Consider the following 16,424-nt stretch of genomic DNA (forward strand, 5'->3'; position numbering starts at 1 on the left):
GTGTAGACAGCCTCTGCCAGGAAAGGGAGGCATTGTGCTGTAATTTATATTTTTTTTCTCGATAAAATAAACTATACTGGCAATAGCATTTTTTTTTCCTTTTCAAACACAACTGTATAAAGCACTGGCTCAGTGCTTTAATAATCCTCTGCAAGTTATTGTACCAGCACAGAATGGTTATAGGTGCACTAGACCTGACTGAGGATCAAATATACTGCCCATAGAAACCTAAGTTCTTAGCAGCATGGACTGACACTTTAGTTAAAAAAAAAAAAAAATTCTTTCCTGTGGCTGAGACTTTCATGCTAAGCAACCCCCTTTTTTTTTTTTTTTTTTTTTGCATGGACTGACGGGAACAGCCGTGATGCATGAAAGCAGGGTTTATATTCCTATTCTGGGGGATACAGTCCTGTGTCTCAGCTTAGACTTTTTTCCACCCTAAATGAACGTGCTGTTTCAGATGTTCTGAGGTTCATAAATCTCATTGTTTTGTGGCAACTATGGACATGTTAATTGTGATGTAAAACCAAAAACTACTGAAATAATAAAAATCTCTTCTCTACGGAAGTACACTTTCCAATCAACTCTACTGATTGCTAATATTTCTTCTGTATTTCTTTTCTCTATACAAATGGTGTGAAAAGGAAAAGGGGAGCATTTCACTATCTCCAATAGACCATCTCTTAAAGCTGTAAGGTAGAAATTTCTCTTCTTTTTTCCCTCATGGTCATGTAACACCTACAGAGTTTGGGAATGCTGCTGGTGCAGCAGAAGATGAAGATGAAGGAAGGTTCTTGAAATCTTTTCTCTTTGGACTAAATGAATTGATTTTGTGCAGTTTAGGTCATCGCAATATAAGAAAGACAAGATATTAGAAAGCATCCAAAGGAGGGCAACAAAGATGGTGAAGGGTCTTCAGGGGAAGCAGTATGAGGAGTGGCTGAGGTTACTTGGTCTGTTCAGCCTGGAGAAGAGGAGACTGAGGGGGAACCTCATGGCAGTCTACAACTTCCTCATGAGGGCAAAAGGAGGGACAGAAACTGATCTCTTCTCTGTGGTGCCCAGTGACAGGGACTGAGGGAATGGCCTGAAGTTGTGTCAAGGGAGGTTCAGGTTGGATTAGAAAAAGGTTCTTCACCCAGAGGGTGGTTGGGCACTGGAACAGGCTCCCCAGGGAAGTGGTCACAGCACCAAGCCTGACAGAGTTCAAGAAGTGTTTGGACAATGCTCTCGGGAACAGGGTGTAACCCTTGGGAATGGTGCTCTGCAAGGCCAGGAGTTGGACTTGATGATCCTTGTGGGTGTCTTCCAAGTCAGCTTTTTCTGTGATTCTGTGATTCTGTGAAATATTATCATGCAATGAAATCTAGAAAAGAAAAAGAAAGTAATGATGCTGTGCAAAAAAGGGGATTTTTGCTGTTGTGTAAGCTTTTGCAACAATAATTACAACAATATTAAAGCTCATACATTTCTCTGAAGAAATTTCTGTAAGTGTAACATAAAGAAAATACAGTTTTATCCACTGATCTATGCAGTCTACAATACCTTTGGAAAAAAAAATAGTATTCTTTGCTTGACTGATTCACTGTGTTGCATATTCAGGACACATATTCAGACCATCAGTTCTTCCCAGGTAATTATCAGTTACCAGATGTCTACATTCCAGTGGTCATAGGAGTGAAAATGGGTTTCCCTTTACACCATTTCTCTTCATTACGTGACTTTCATACCACTCTATTTTTTGTTCTTTTTATGATCTTTTTGACAGAAGAGATTTTGTCTTATGCAAAATGTTTAGTGTGAGCTAGCTTGAACCAAGCTGAAAAAACTAGTTTTATTTTCTACACAATTTGCTCATCTCTAATTTCTGCTCTTTGCTATAATTCTAGGCAGAGAGCAGAAAATACCACTATTTTAACCTTTATTTTGAATGCTGTTAACCTGCAAATATTCTTTTTACTTTGTCAGCCACCACTGAGCAACAGATCAGATTCTATATGAAGACACAGTATTTGCAACTCCATACTGCACAGAACTGTATTAACCACATCTGTACTCAATCAAACAGAAGTTGTCTGTACTTGTTTTGTTGTATTTTGTACTGGCGATGCTTTTTATAGGTCCAACACATGAAGAGAATAAGTACGATCCGTTCTTCAGGCATGGTGAAGACCAGAATCATGTCAAGCTACCACAAGCATCTAGAGTGGTGGTTTGGGGAAGTAGGTAATGGCAACAAGGTCACAGTAAAACATTCTTACAAAAGTGTATTCAGGAGGGGAAGTTATCACAGCAGTACATTAATATATCAAATAATTTATTTATGTAATGCACTATTTATATATAACATGTTATATAATAATCAGAAATAATAATCTCCCTTTCATAATTATAACTAATCTCTTCTATTATCCATCCTGTTGCTTTTTTCTCTACTTTACTTTTTTCTCTTGTTTTCATTTTGTCCATTTGTACTGTAGGAATAATTTAAATGTCTCATAAGTACTTCTCTCCTGAAGTAGATTCTGCAGATACAGAAGCTTTGAAGTTCTGACTTAAATTATTCATATACCCAACTAATATTTCTTGAGATGTATCACTCTGAAAACTTTCAAGTGGCAAGCACAAAAGTTTTCATACATGCTCAAACCCTGCCAGATCAATTGTTGGAACGTATTAGTCTGGCCAATTTCTATTTTTGTATGATAATTGCTGATGAACTTCAGAAGAGTTCCCTATTTTCTTCCTTGGATTATGGTCTCTTGAGAACTGGCAAGTGAGAAAGAATGGTGGTCTTTGTTCCTGAGGAAGCTCCACAGCAGACTTGAAGGTGACTTCAGACAGAGAAATGCTTCCTTGAGGTTTGAAAACTACCAGAATTGGTCAGGAGTCTTTACCTGGTCCTTAAGAAGTCCAGATGGGTCAGAAGAGAGTGTAAGAAATCATAGAAAAATTGCCTCAAACTAAATGGGCAGGTTGTCAGACTTCAGGAGATTTAGCAATGGTGGGGTTTTTCTGGTGTATGAGACTACATGAGATGCAAGAGGCTGTGGTGGCCTTCATCCCTGAGATAGTTTTCAATGTTTCCACTCATACAAAAGTAGAATTCCTAGATGTTTTTTTATATGTATAAGCTTCATAGAGAGAAGTTTCCCTGGTTTTGCCTGTCTTCCTATGGCTCAGTTAAGTCAATGACTTCAGCAAACATAAAGGGAGATGTGCACAGTGCTGTCCTTGGGGGAAAGAAACCGAAATATGACCATAGTAGAGATCCAATTTAACTTCTCACATAGGTATCAGACTTATGCTCAGACCACTATTTAAAAGTCTTCTACCCAAGAGACACTGTTAAATAAAACAGACAAATTCTTGTCCTGTCTATCCCTGGCAGCATTTATGATCACCATGGATTATTATGCCAGATAGTATTATTATCCCATGGCAATGGGATCATTGCCTCTGTACTTCCACTGTGTGTTCCACAGGTTTTAGATTCTATTCACCTACCAAACAATTGCCTCTAGATTTCTACTAGGATTTGATCCTAGTCCAAATCTTACTCAAGTGGACCTTCGCTACTGTCCAGAGAGTGCGGTGTAATTATTTAATAATCTTTAATTTACAAATCTGTTTTTATCAGTCTTTTGCCCTGCAGCTAGAGATGGAGATAACACCATTTTTCAGACCCTTATTTTGAGCAGCATTGCTAAATTGCAGTGCTTCATAAACAGATGCTTTGTCCAAACCAAACAGTTAATTTTGGTACACCTACTGAAATGCGTTCTGGTTACTGGTGACATCTGTGACGTGATGAGATGAAAAATATGACCTCAATCGGAACTTCTTACACAGCACTCTTTTTCTTCCATTTTAACTAGATTTTTATAAAATTCCACAGCTTTACTATGATAATAAGTGTAACTGAAATGATTCAAAGCTATTAAGTATAAATATGTATTAATATTATTTCTTTTATTTTGTCTGTGGTATTAATTATTAATAAGATTTTGTTGAAGATGATAGCTGAAAATACGAGACAAGTTGATAGAGATAACTGTCAGTTTTAGTAACATTTCTGGCAATTGTCCTAGAAACCCACAGGAACCACAGAATCACAGAATGGGTGAGCTCCAAAGGGACCGCAGAGGGACATCTGGTCCAACCTCCCTGCTTACGTGGGATCAGTCTGTATCACATTGGACAAGAATGAGTCCAGACCATTCCTGAATATCTCCATTGAGGGAACCTCCACAACCAGTCTGGAAAATCAGTTCCAGTGCTCAGTCACCTGCACAGTAAAAAGTTCTTCCTCACATTCAGGTGGAACTTCCTGTGCACCAGGGTCTATCTGTTGCCTCTTGTCCTGTTGCTTGGAACCACTGAGCACAGCCTGGCTCCCTCTGCTTGACACACTCCCTTCACATACTGACAGACCTTGATGACGTCCCCTCCCAGTCATCTCTTCTTGAGGCTGATCAGTCCCAGTTCTGTAAAATGGATGATATTTTGGGACATCTCTAAATTCTCTTCCTGTGTGCCTCTGACTGAATAAATCTTTTTGTTTATGATACCAAAAGGATCAGCTGTGGTGGTATCTCACCCAGAATAACTGATATTCCACTCATTATGAAATCTTTTGAGGATATAGATTTATCTCCCATCCGGCTATGAAGGGACCTTAGCCCAGATTCCCCTGTATCTCAGTAGATGATCTAAATACTGTTTCATGGTGCAAAGTACTCATCAATATGTCATCTGTTAATTGTTGTTTTCTTTATAAAAATGATTTGGACTATTAGTAGCTTGAAAGATACCTTTTAAGAAATATTGGTAAAGATGAATACTCAGTGCCAGAATCATGAGATGAATACAGTGCAGTTTCTAACACAGTGAAAACCCCTTTGTATAGCATACAACTGCTTTTTGAGTTGTGTTCTTCCCTGTGTTACAAAATATGCTCTTGAGGTTCTCTGTTAAGCACAGAAATCAGAAATTTTTACCGTGCCAAAGGTTGCAGTTATGTGGGCAAAAATAAGTGGGCAGCAGCACCCCAATAGAAGGGATCCAAAGATTCTGTTGACTTTTTTTTTCAGAAGTGGTGTTCTTTCCTGACATGGGAGGCTGTGTAGTTACAGCTTCTCGGGGCTGAGGTTCTAGGGACTACTTCTTAGTTTCACAGACTTTAACATTTTTAGGTAGCTGGAATATAGGAATACATGGATATAAAATAAATGCACATTTAAGAATCAGAATAATGTACTTTGTGCAAACAGAGAATAATTAGTTTTCAGTCACAAATACACTTGGTTATTACTGTACTACTCAAAGAAACCTTTAGCATTCATCAGGATTTCAATATTTTCTCAAAGAGGTGAATCTAATAGTAGCATCTCTTTATATCTAAAGATGATGTTACCAAATTGTGCTGTTGGCTACAGTATACTGTATGTAGCAGAGGAAGGGAAGAGAGTGTGATCTTTTAATGACAGCTAAACTGCCTTTTTGACATCCTTCTGGTTTAATAAAGTTTATTAGCTATTCATTATTCACTGTTGGAATACATTATTCTGTGTTTGTAATATTCATTTTCCAGGAGACACACATTTTAATCATCAAAGTGCTTTAAAATCAAGCACAGTAGCAAAAGCTTGGTGAAATTTAGGTACAAGCTGACAAGTTAATATTTGCTTAAGCATGGGAAAAAAGTTAAAAAGTTGTTTGTGACTGAAGAATAAAAGACCATGAAAAAAATATAAGGCAAACCAATTTGAAATATCCACTACCCAGCTCAGCCTGCTAAATTCTGAACTAGAGAAGAATACAGTGGTAAAGAGAGGTGCATAGAAATTGTGACACATCTGATGTTTGCCATTATATTCTTTTGTCTGTAAGAGAATGATCACTAGCTTGTAAATACCAATTACAAGGAAGAATGAATACATTCACAAGGCATTGATATTTTATTTTCCATTAAGTTCATGACCAATAGACGATTTCATATGGAAAATCTACCACAAAAAAGCCGTACAGCAGAAATATACAATCTATGTGTGACTAAAGGTGTGTAAATGCATAATTGAAATTCCTAATAAATAAGTCCTGTCTGATTTATAACAGTAAGAAAATAGCAACTTTGTAATTTAATGTATATAGGCACAGGTAATAGCATGTAATTGCAAAATCGTATTTTCTTTCAATCCTTTACTGCAGTATCTGTATTTTCATCAAACTTCACTCTTCATATTTTCTCATTTCCTTTTAATTTGATTTTTGTATAATAGCTTCTTTCATACTTGATACAGTCTATTGGCCATCAACAGCAACAAAAGAAATCAGTGCTTTATCTAGTCTTTTCTGTACGTGAGTTTTGGAACTGTTTCCTATTTCTGCTGCCAAATTAAAAAAAACCAAACTGCAGAATAGTTTGTGGAAGTCATGTGACACGAGATACTTCTGTCTGGCCATAATGAACAAGCAAACAAACAAAATATATCTGAGTCAGAGCCTCATTTCATGCATCTCTGTTCGATATGGAGAAGGAAGGAAATGGTGTATTTGAGACGCCAAGAGGGACAATTTTATGAAGTATTTCTATCCTGGTCTGAAGAATCAGTCTGACTTCCTGGTGAAAGGGTGAGAAAAACTTCTAGTGTTTAAAGGGAAGTTAACCACTTCCAAATCTTGATGAGGATGGAAACCCTGTCAAAATATGAAGGTGTCACTGTAGGTATAAAAATGCTGTTAGCGAGGATTTTCTTGTTATTTTCTAAGTCCGTGAGAGACTTTTCTCTCACGCAGAAAAGGTAGCAGGGAATGTAAACAACCAAGACACCTGCAACCTTGAAAAGTCTTGTTTATGGTATAGTAGAAAAATATTTTGGCAATGGATGTTTTAGGATTTTAGCCCATCACCCCCAAGGGGTGGCTGATCCTTTGTCCAATTAGGCTATGAAGAAAAAAGTCTATAAAAGAGTTTGTAAAATAATTAAATAAATCAATCTTGCTGCACAATTCCTGCCTGCTGGATCTTCTCTCCTCCTCCTCCCTATGGCTGCGGGGCACGGTGCTATACCGTAGGAACCAGGCCTGCGGTAATATGTCACTGCTTTGTAAACAAGATTCATGTAGACCATATTTTTGGATTTGGTAATACAGACTTGCATATTAATTTGTAATATATTTCCTATTGTGCTTTTACACATGAGTGCTGTACTCTTGTGATGTACATGCTGTGAATTAGCAAATGCTGGCAAGTGGCACTCTCCTTGTCATTTCAGAAGCTTATTCATTTTTTTCTTCTCTCTGACTACTGCTGTTTTATACAGCTCTTGGAATGACTGGCTACTTCCCTGGGAGATGCCCAATTGGTGAGAAGCAATTTTATGAAATCAGACACTAGTTTTGGTGCTCAGTGTTTTGGATAGGCTCAATGTGCCACTCTTTATTAGAATCTGTATTGCAAGTGTGTCTCTGTATTGAGATATTCTTCAGTAAAATACTCTAACAAATCTTCTGCAGCTTGTGGAAAGTTGATAATTTCTACCATGGTGACACACTTATTTCCTGGTTAGCATGTGCCTTATTTTTATCATCCTTCAAGTTTTACTGCAAAATCTTCTGGTAGCTATTTTAAATTCTGTAGCATGTAAAGATGTGGCAAGATTAGAAAAGAATTAATAGAAATTTGCAAGAAATATCATGTGAAAGTTGTGAAATCAGCGTTATTACTGGCTTATTTGGCATACATAAAACTTTCCATTTCCATTTCATTTATATACCTTAGCAATTTTTCAGTGACACTGAAAGTACAACATCCTTGACCTTAGCCTGTTTTGTGATAATCTCAGTGTTTAAAGCTATACATTCTCTTGATCACAGTGGTTTTGAGTTGTGAAGTACTAAACAGCCAGGGACTTGGCCTCTCACCTGATAGCTTGAGCAATAAAAGCATTCAGACTAACAGTTTGTGGTCTCAAAGGGGAAAGGATGGAAGCTCAGGTACCCAAAGTGTATTTCTGTACTTCATTCTGACAGAACTAAAAATCATGGATTTTTGCAGCATTCGTTATGATTCTTCTGCCTCTCTAAACAATACAGGGAGGGTGGTGACCTCCTTGATTTTTGGTTGGTGTGGCATATTTTTAAAAATAATTTTATTTATTTTTAATTAGCTCAAGTAGCAGCATTCTGTAAAGTGCATCTGAAGTATTTTTCCTTAAATATTTATCTGCCCTTTTCAAGTATGACCAAAGTGGAGCTATCAAAAATCAATGGGACCTCAAGGTTTTTGAAATAATACTCACCTATTTTTTTTTGAAGCAATTTCAAAAGACACTTCCTTCCACCTTTATGCAGATTACTGGGACTAGCTGTAGACTCACTTAAACTTTTGCTTCCAAACTTCCACTCTGTAATGAATTAATTAACTTTTAGAAATGCAAAATACTTAGCCCCAAAACAACAAAAAACTACCAGCCTGAGATATTTCATATCCCCAATGATCTACTGCAGTACTAATATTCAGTACAACAACAATTTTTTGACAGAGGAAACATTTCTGCAAAGAGGAAAAATATTGCTAAATCTTTTTCTGATTTGTATACATATCATTGCTTGGTTTTGGTGATGGGATGCTCTGTAGCAATGCTGATTAATGCATTTCTGTGGAACTACCTTCAGTGAAATGAATCCCTTTCTGCTATGAAAATGGACATCACACTTCTACTGGGCTGGTAATGGATGACTTTTCTCTGAGCATGAGGCAGCTCGTGCAGAGATAAAAAAGGGTGTGGTTTAGCTCCTGTCTGCTGGGTGTATGGCCTGTGGACAATATTGCCCGTTACTAGGACTAACTTTTTTTTTTTAAATATATCTTTAAATATATTTTACGGCAACAGCACCAACACCTAAGGTCTGGAAAATTGTCTGTGACACTAACCACTCTGTCTCCCGGGAATCACTCAGATGCTCAGTCCTCTCATGACCCCCTCAGGCTGAGTTCTGGGCTCTGTTCCCCACAAGCATCACAGCCTCTTGCTGGTGAACTGTATTCAGTCTGATGAGAATTGTGTGGCTAGTGGAGAAATGGGACACACAGGGGTGTCTGAGAGAGATTTCCTCCTTTTAGAAATTTTATTTTGTTAAAAGTAATGCATTTCCATGGAAAAAAAGCCATTTGATGAAATTCAATTAGTCAAAAATGCTGTTTATAAAAAATAGAGTTTTGATGGAAATTTTTTTTTCACAGTTGTAATTAAAAATGCAGTAATGCAAATAGTACCTACATGCTCAGGCTAGTTATGAATACAGGCTGTGGAGAAGGTTAAATTTTCCAATGTCTTTCATAAATTGCTCTCTTAGAACTGAGCAAACATATCAGGATACTGATATCAGGAACCTCGTTAAAGCTTGATCTTGCTGTCACTTCAGTGGGAGCAAGACTGGACCCCAGGTAAACTTCTAAGATCACTGTTAGCTAGCTTAAATTAATTAACTATCTTCTACCTTCCAGCAGTAGCTGCTGTTAGCAATTTTGTTTCATTTTCTGAATTGAAATTACAGTAATGGTAAAGTGTTTAACTTTGTCTCTTTTATATGACACTATTTTTGCATCTAATATGCTTCTGGCATTTACTGTCCTTCCTTTATTACAAATCTGTCTGCCTTTCATTACACTTTAATTTTTCTTATGGTGACTATTTTTCATATTTATCACAGTGGTTAAAATTGTATCTGTCACAATCAGCGATCATATACATTCCTGAAATGTTTATTGATCTGTAAGCAACAGGTACAATAAATTTAAAAAATGTTGTTTCTCAAAGGACAAGAATTAATTCATGTATCTTGGACATAGGCAAAATACTCTTACTGTGGTAAGGATGTTAATTTATCACTCAATAAATCTTTTGCTTAACTAGTCAATATTAATTATGTGCAATAACTATGAATGCAGTTGTAGGCAGTGGTACAACAGAAAAAAAGGTTTTTTTTGAAGAACAGTTTTTAGTGTTATTTTAAAACAACAATGTTAAATTACAATATTTTTACTACTAATGGGTTCCAATAATAAAAAGAGTATAAATCAGTAAGTTATCTTATTTACTAAAAATGAAACCTATTTCTTTGGTTAGACTGTTTCTTGTTTCAGTTTTTAATTTTTCATCTTCTGTGTTTGAGATTTGTAAGAGAAGAAATACAGTTTTTTACCCATTCTAAAATCAGTGTTGACAAATATTCATAGTCAACACAAATAGTCTTGGTTTCACTTTGAAACTGCATTGAAAAGTCGTTTCCAGAAAGTAGTCAAGGTCAATCCTTCTTGGCAAATGTTCCATTAAGAGCCATGCAATTATCCTGCTGCCTTACTTTCTTAGGAAATCCTAATTATCCAAGGTCCCTAGAGCACACACACCCAGCCTATTAAGGCATATTTCAGTTTCCTGTAAACTCTATGCCAATAAACCACTGTTATTTTAACTAGAGAGCTACATAGACGTCCAAACCTTGTGTGTTGGTGAGAAGGAAGGGGCTGAAGCTGTGACTGACCCAGTGTGAATTTGTGCATCTTCATTGACTCAGTGTCTCTCATTTCACCACCAAGTCTTCTTTGTCTCAATAGCTGATATTCCTGACAAAGCTGAAACCTGAGTTTCCTTACCACTGGCTGCTTGGCAAGGGATGCTCACTGCTCCAGATCATCTCTCCCATATCTCTAAATGGTTGGGAAGTTCATTGCTCTAAAACTGAAAATCACCTATAGTACAGGGCTGCACCTTTGCTCTATACATTCAGATTTCTGCTAAGTAGGGGTGGGAATTGCTGTGCTGTTGGAGTATCAAAAAGAATGTTACTCACTATTTAAATGGACATTGTACAGAGTATAAAGCACTGATTATTTTAACAGGTGAAATGAAGTTTCCATGTTGTGACCATTCCTTATTTTTGCAAAAATGTCATCAGAGAGTTGTCTTGGGGGAAAGAATAGAGCCTGTGAAAGCTGTTTGGGACTCCCTTCTTTCATTGTTCAATGTCAACAGCTTCTATTTTTTCTCAGCCTTTCCAGTGACTGAGAAAATTGGTCCAGGACCTTCTCCTGGGCCCTGAGTGTGACATAACTTGCACCACACTGCTACACTCATTTTTCCTAAAGTAGGAGGATCTCATCCAAAGGGCTTACAGGGAACAGTTTGGGGCTACTAATGTCCCTTGTCTGGGAAAGCACTGGTTTCAGGAAAGTGCTTGTAAAAGCTGTGTCAAGAAGGGTCTTTAAAAGCAAAATGATACTGGCACTTGCAGGGCAATAACTGGGGCTGTGTCCTGGCCAGTTGGCTCACTAGAATCACAGAAACATCACAGAATATTCTGAGCTGGAAGGGACCCACATGGATCACCAAGTCCAACTCTTAAGTGAATGGCCCATATGGAGATCAAACCCACACCCTTGGCATTATTAGTACCATGCTCTGACCAATTGAGCTAGAACAGACCTTGATGTGGCCAGAATGGGTAAAGAGAAATTAGGAGGATGAAGGAGCAGAATAATAATCCTATGAGATTCACATTACTATTTGGAGGTAGGGAATAGGTAAAATTTTTTGTATTCTACCTTGGAAGTAAACTGCTTAAGACTTTTAGCTTAGACCACTAACCTTCTTGGAGTCTTACAAATAACATCATTTTGGAAGATACTGTAAACGGTAACGTAAATTTTCAAGTACTTAGAAACTCAGTTGTCAAACAATCAGGTAGCATCAACTGCAGTACTGCACTCCTGCAATCTGTCTTTGTAACACAAAAAGCTCCTGTCATTTCTTCCTAGAGCCTTTTCTCCATACATCAATGGGTTCCTACCATACATTTTACTTTTGCTCCTGCATGGGGTGTAACTCCAACAAAAAATCATAGTCCTCTTACATTTTTGAACTGTCCTGGTTCTTAGACACATTCAAATTATAACCATTGTCCTTTTATTTCCTCTTTTTCTACAAAATGCTAAACCAGGCCTTGGTTAGGCTGACAGGATTTCCTCATGAAAAGAAAGTATCATAGGCAAGAAATAGCAATAGGGAGGGTAGGTGGCTGAAGGAAGGAAAAAACTCTGACAAAAATAATTTAAAAAAATAAAATTATCCATCTGTCATTGTTGTGATATTATTGCCCTGTAAACATACTTAAAATTTCAATCTTTGATCTTATAATGTAAGTACAATTATTTTAGATACTGACCCCAATGTAAGAATTTTTTTCTTGAAGAAAAGTAATTTTTTATCCAAGAGATAAATAATTCTGTTGTGTCATTTTTAATTTGAATCTAGATGGCCAAATATTAAAGTTTTACTTTACAATGCCAGTACAAGAGGTGGACATGAACTATTTCTTTGTAAAAGTGAGGCAATAGGATCTGAAATATTTCTGTTATAATATTTAATAAAAAATTGCTACCTTTTTTCCCAAAAGTTTAAATAAGATATGGATGCTTATAACAGCCAGAAAAATCTGTGATTTAATGAAAAGATATACCATAAGAGTAACTAAGAAGAGATGCCCAGATCCATAGTGGTAGTTTGTGAAAAACCTCCATATTTGATGTTCTCATCTTGAGTCAAGTTTTTATTTCAAAGCCCATAGCCACATGAGACTTGAGGTAATCAGGGCTGCAGTCTGGTTTGTCTGACTGAGATTTTTACTTTAGTCTGCTCATATTAATGGCTCAGGAGCAGCTCCTAGTTTTTTTTGTCTTCAGCAGATGATCTTCATTTATCCGTGACCATGGAGACACTTTGTTTACTTTCACTTTTCCTTTACTCCCAGAGGCTCTTCGAAGTAGAGCAATGAGTTGTGTGTCATAGAACCATGCCACAGAATCACAGCATTGTTTGGGTTGGAAGAGACCATAGAGATCATCTAGTTTCAAACCTCCTGTCATAAGCAGTGACACCTTCTGCTAGACCAGGTTGCTCAGAGCCTCATCCAACCTGTCCTTGAACACTGCCAGGGATGGGGCACCCACAGCTTCTCTGGGAAGCCTGCTCCAGTGCCTCACCACTTTCACAGGAAAGAATTTTGTCCTATAGCCAACATAAATCTTTCAGTTTAAAGCCATTTTTCTTGTTCTGTCACTACATGTCCTTACAAAAAGTCCCTCTCCAGCTCTCCTGTAGGTCCCCTGCAGGTACTGAGGGGCTGCTCTGAGGTCTGCCTAGAAGGCTCTTGTCTGAGGGCCTCATAAATCATCTCTTGCTCTATAGGAACAAAATAGGTGTTAGTGAGGTTTTATTTATTTTGGAAAGTGATGCGAAAGGTTCATTTTTTCACCATTTTGGGAATGACACCACATTTCATTCTGAGATGCAAAAAACAACTTTATAAAAATATATCCTTTTAGTTTTTTTGGAGCACATTAAATGCTATTTATATCAAAGCAAGGTACTTTCCACTGGGGTTTAAAGTAAGACATTTAAAACAAACTGTCAAGTACATGTATATATAATTTAATGAACTTGCTTTGATTTTTTGAACAGAGCAGAAGTGAGATAACTGTACCTTTGATGCTGGAAATGATGACAGGGAAGAAATCAGAGGCTGCGTATAGCTGTGAACATGGGCCATAAAAGGCTACAGCCATTGCCAGGAGCTTACTTCAGGTACTAATTCTTTCTCCTTTGCAAATTACAGAATCAAAAGAGATTAAAAATGAGATGACAAGATAATATCTCATTTTACACAGCTAATTGAGAGCTCAAACACTCGTATCAAATACTTTGGCAGAATACAATAAAGATGAAAGGTAAATTATGAAAATATTTAGAACATAAAGAAATTCTATATTATTTATGTCTGTATAATTCTATTATAAAAGAAATTCTGTCATTTCCTTGGGTGTGTAAATACCCCACATAAATTAGTAGTCTCCACTGGGTTTCACAGAATCGGTATTTCTCTAGTACCAACTTTCCTCTCCTGTAACCTTTCCAGTTTCCTCTGAAATAACCTTGTAATAAGGCACCGTCAAAAAATGTCAAATGTTAACTAGTGTGTCCATGGAAACAGTAGGAGCTGATGGACTCCTACTGAAAGATTGTTGCCTTTAGCCCTCTTACAGGCAAGGCTTTTTCTTTAAACCTTGAACAAACCTAGAATATTATAAAGAACATACAAAAAGTATTTGAAGAATTTCCCATCAACAGCTGGGAGACTGGAGAGTCTCTTGGTTCTGCCACAGACCTCCCAACTTCTGTGGGCATGGATAAGTCTCTTCAATATCTATTTTTGCCTTACACTTTTGGTTTTGTTTCCGGTTTTATTTTTGATTTGTTTTTGTGAGACTACTCCTACAGTGTATTTGTTACAATGCAGAGCACTTTGGGATTCTGACCTTTAATATCATCAGGTGGTACTGCAGTGCTAAATCTAAATAATAAATATTATGTAAGTACCAACATGTATTTTAAATAGCTTTGGAAAGATTGAAAGTTGTTTTGCTCTTCTTTTAGTAAGGTACTGCCCATGATACTTCATTCTTCTAAGGCCCTATCCAGCAGACAGGGGGTAATGATTCACTGCTTCCATAATCTTTTCCTTCATTAGACAATTTTTAAACTAAAATACCATATTGGTGAAAGGCTGTGGGTTGAATAGTGATATGAACTATTCCTATATCATTTTCTAATAGATTACTGAATTTCAGTAACATCATTCATCTACCACAAAAAGACCACAGACCTTGATGTCATTTTCTGCTGAGGCTATAGATCCATGACAGAGAGCATTAGTTTGAGCAGAGAATTCTGCTAAAATGGGTGTTCAGCATTTGGGACAGACCTGGCTTAAACTTTCCCTGGCTAGTGTGCTTTTAGAACAAGTTTAGCTGCAGGTGAACAAATTAAAATGCAATCAGGCTAAGAATGTGCTTTCTCTCAGGAGTCCATCCCTTTCTGTACCACCTCCGTTGCTTGCTGGCTTTAGGTGCAGTACCTGGGAGTAGACATCTCAGAGAGAGTTTATCAAAATATAAGGCATAAAATGCTTTTCAGAAGACAGTGCAGTTTGCACTGAAATGCTTGGTAGTTTTAAGTGGTTTCCATTTAAATGCAAAATCACCCTTTCTGAAAAGAAAAAAATCAAAGCACTCCATCTATTCTATGAGCCAACAACAATGCCTCCCCTAATCTATACAAAGCAAATTTTGGAAGTCGTGATATGATCCAGACTACAAGTTCTCATTTATTTCCTTGATGAAATTGAGTTACATTTCATTATTGGTCCGTGTGCTACTAGTATAAATTCAATACACAATACAATTTTTAATTAGCAGGAAATCAAATACAATGGGATTAACAAACAAAACTCTAAAACCAACTCTAAAAATCTGTAGCATATTTTGTCCTCAGAAGAACCTTGGATCAAGCATGTTTTCCTTCCTGCAAGTCTACTGCCTGATTTGGTAACTCTTTCTAAGAAACAAACCTTCTCCTCAATTTTATGCACTTATTTATCATATAATTTACTCTGTTTTAAAACTAATGTGCTTTAATTACTGATTTATACCTCTGAGCTGCAGAATTACATCTCTCAATCTCCTTACCTTTTATTTCAAAGCAGGAAAGCAAATACGATCTATAGGAAATAGCTTAAAAAACCACAAACAAACCAACCCCTCAATTTTTAAAAACACTGTTATTCTTGAAAATAATGGTTGTAAAAGGAAAGCAGAAGGAAAGGGCATGAAGAGACACAGTTTAGACTGAAAGAATGGACAAAAAAAGCCTTCTACATTGCATTTGTTCTGTTTCAAGGAAAGAAGGAAGATTATCAGGACTGTTCTTGCAGTCTGTAGTGTAAAAATTACTGTCTTAAGAAACACCTGAGACCATCAGCTGTGTTAAATTGTAGTAGGTTATCAGAGTACTAATAAAACCCACAAACAGATGTGTCTCTCTTTTTACTGTATTCATGGCTCATGTTTCATTTATTTCACAGATTCAGGAGTCCTAGGAAAAATAAAAAGATTCTGGGTATTAATTGTTAGCATTTCAGAGGAAATATCACAAAACATTAGGCAGAGAGATTGCTGCAAACCAAGAAAATGCCATTCACTGTTCTCTGCCAGATCCAAGACCCCTGTGGATGTTACCCAGCCAAATGCAAACGTGTAATTTGCGCACAGCCTATTAAGAACCTCTCCACTTTTGTAAGAAGATCATGTAATTGAATATGAAGTCAATTTTATTTTAGCTTTTACAAATTTGGAGTTTGAGGTCTCATCTTGCATGGAGAGAGCCCAAAGAAAGGCCTGTGTCTCTTTGACTGCCTTGAATAAGGGCTGCTCACCTGGACCTGCTTCCTCCTGCGCATCCCAAATAGTTCAACACTGGAGAACCAGCTGAGGGTGCCCTAAAAGAAGCATGTTCTTCAAATGTCCT

At 37.0% G+C, this 16,424-nt stretch overlaps 1 long non-coding RNA gene across 1 annotated transcript; it reads right to left on the minus strand.

The window, feature by feature from the left end:
• Positions 1 to 8,311: 8,311 nt before the first annotated feature.
• LOC138104650 (uncharacterized) lies at positions 8,312 to 15,786 on the minus strand. Its single transcript, XR_011148189.1, has 4 exons — positions 15,587 to 15,786; positions 13,546 to 13,662; positions 8,939 to 9,073; positions 8,312 to 8,408 (listed from the first exon to the last, which is right to left on the minus strand). It is a non-coding gene; the product is annotated as an uncharacterized lncRNA (long non-coding RNA).
• Positions 15,787 to 16,424: the final 638 nt, after the last annotated feature.

The sequence above is a fragment of the Aphelocoma coerulescens genome, chromosome 1A (genome assembly GCF_041296385.1).
Source record: "Aphelocoma coerulescens isolate FSJ_1873_10779 chromosome 1A, UR_Acoe_1.0, whole genome shotgun sequence".
Lineage (NCBI taxonomy): Eukaryota > Metazoa > Chordata > Aves > Passeriformes > Corvidae > Aphelocoma > Aphelocoma coerulescens.